The following is a 2,569-nucleotide window of genomic DNA, read 5'->3' as shown; positions in this document are numbered from 1 at the left end:
CCCGACACCCGCTAGCGCGGCCGCGCCCTTCTGGGCGGGGCTCCCTGTCGCCCTGGCCGGTTGTCCGCTCCAGCGCCCGAACCCGCCGAACCCGCTAGGCCCCCTAGAGCCAATGACAGGCAGGCCCCACCCCCTGGAACTTAAAAAAGAAAATGAAAAAAAAGAAGAATAAAAATAATAGTAAAAATAATAATTAATTAATTAAGATAATTAATTAACTTAGTTAATCCTGTTAGTTAATCTAATTAACACTGTTAATTAGCCTTAATTACTTGATTAGGTAAACAGTCAATGACAGTTGGGCCCCACTGCCTTGTTTGACCGGTCAACGGTCAACGCTGACCGCTGATGTAATGATGACGCAATAAACGTTTTCAAATTAAATTAATTTCTGATAAATCTAAAAATGATTAAATCTTTTAAAATTAATATAAAATAAACCGTAGCTCAGATGGGAAAACTTTGTACATGAAAGTTGCTCAGAACGACGGGACGATTCAGGATACGCAGTCCGTTCGTCCGCCACACACCCCTAACCTATTGAACTCGCAACTTTCCCCCTCCGGCTCCTCTGCCCAAAAACACGAAACACCGGGAATACTTTCCCGGATGATTCCCCCCTTAACCAGTACCACCTCATACCACGTTAGGGCACGCCTAGCATCGCTTCTTGACATGTCATGCATCGATATGCATCTGTTTACTTGGTATTCATTGTTTCTTCCCCCTCTTCTCTCCGGTAGACTACGAGACCGACGCTGCTGCTGCCCAGTTCGACTACGGAGTTGACGACCCCTCTCTCTTGCCAGAGCAACCAGGCAAGCCCCCCCCCTTGATCACCAGATATCGCCTATTCTACTCTATACTGCTTGCATTAGAGTAGTGTAGCATGTTACGGCTTTCAGTTAATCCTATACTGCTGCATAGCCTGTCCTTGCTACTATTGTTGTTACCTTTACCTGCTATCCTACTGCTTAGTATAGGATGCTAGTGTTCCATCAGTGGCCCTACACTCTTGTTCGTCTGCCATGCTATACTACTGGGCTGTGATCACTTCGGGAGGTGATCACGGACATATACTATATACTTTACACTGTTACATTACTGGTGATACTGTTTGGAGATGGGGGCTGAAGGGGCAGGTGGCTCCATCCAGGTAGTGGTGGGCCTGAGTTCCCGACGGCCCCCGACTGTTACTTTGTGGCGGAGCGACAGGGCAGGTTGAGACCACCTAGGAGAGAGGTGGGCCTGGCCTTGTTCGGCATTCGCGGATACTTAACACGCTTAACGAGATCTTGGTATTTGATCTGAGTCTGGCTACTGGCCTATACGCACTAACCATCTACGCGGGAGTAGTTATGGGTATCCCGACGTCATGGTATCAGCCGAAGCACTTCAGACGTCAGCGACGGAGCGGCGCGCGCCGGATTGGAACGTAAGCCTGCTCTTGTATTAAGGGGGCTAGTTCTGCTTCCGGCCGCCCTCGCAACGTGCAGGTGTGCTATGGGCGATGGGCCCAGACCCCTGTGCGCTTAGGTTTAGACCGGCGTGCTGACCTCTCTGTTTTGCCTAGGTGGGGCTGCGACGTGTTGATCTTCCGAGGCCGGGCATGACCCAGGAAAGTGTGTCCGGCCAAATGGGATCGAGCGTGTTGGGCTATGTGGTGCACCCCTGCAGGGAAGTTAATCTATTCGAATAGCCGTGATCTTCGGTAACAGGACGACTTGGAGTTGTACCTCGACCTTATGACAACTAGAACCGGATACTTAATAAAACACACCCTTCCAAGTGCCAGATACAACCCGGTGATCGCTCTCTAACAGGGCGACGAGGAGAGGATCGCCGGGTAGGATTATGCTATGCAATGCTACTCGAGATGCTACTTGGAGATGCTACTTGAAGATGCTACTTGGAGGACTTCAATCTACTCTCTTCAACATGCTGCAAGACGGAGGCTGCCAGAAGCGTAGTCTTCGATAAGACTAGCTATCCCCCTCTTATTCTGGCATTCTGCAGTTCAGTCCACTGATATGGCCCTTTACACATATACCCATGCATATGTAGTGTAGTTCCTTGCTTGCGAGTACTTTGGATGAGTACTCACGGTTGCTTTGTCCCCCCTTTTTTCCCCTTTCCTTTCTTTCTGGTTGTCGCAACCAGATGCTGGAGTCCAGGAGCCAGACGCTACCGTCAACGACGACCCCTACTACACCGGAGGTGCCTACTACTACGTGCTGCCCGCTGACGACGATCAGGAGTAGTTAGGAGGATCCCAAGCAGGAGGCCTGCGCCTCTTTCGATCTGTATCCCAGTTTGTGCTAGCCTTCTTAAGGCAAACTTGTTTAACTTATGTCTGTACTCAGATATTGTTGCTTTCGCTGACTCGTCTATGATCGAGCACTTGTATTCGAGCCCTCGAGGCCCCTGGCTTGTATTATGATGCTTGTATGACTTTTTATATTTTTAGAGTTGTGTTGTGATATCTTCCCGTGAGTCCCTGATCTTGATCATACACATTTGCGTGCATGATTAGTGTACGATTGAATCGGGGCGTCACAGTTGTCTACGT

Source organism: Triticum dicoccoides, chromosome 4A (assembly GCF_002162155.2).
Source record: "Triticum dicoccoides isolate Atlit2015 ecotype Zavitan chromosome 4A, WEW_v2.0, whole genome shotgun sequence".
NCBI lineage: Eukaryota > Viridiplantae > Streptophyta > Magnoliopsida > Poales > Poaceae > Triticum > Triticum dicoccoides.
This window is presented reverse-complemented; position numbering follows the sequence as displayed.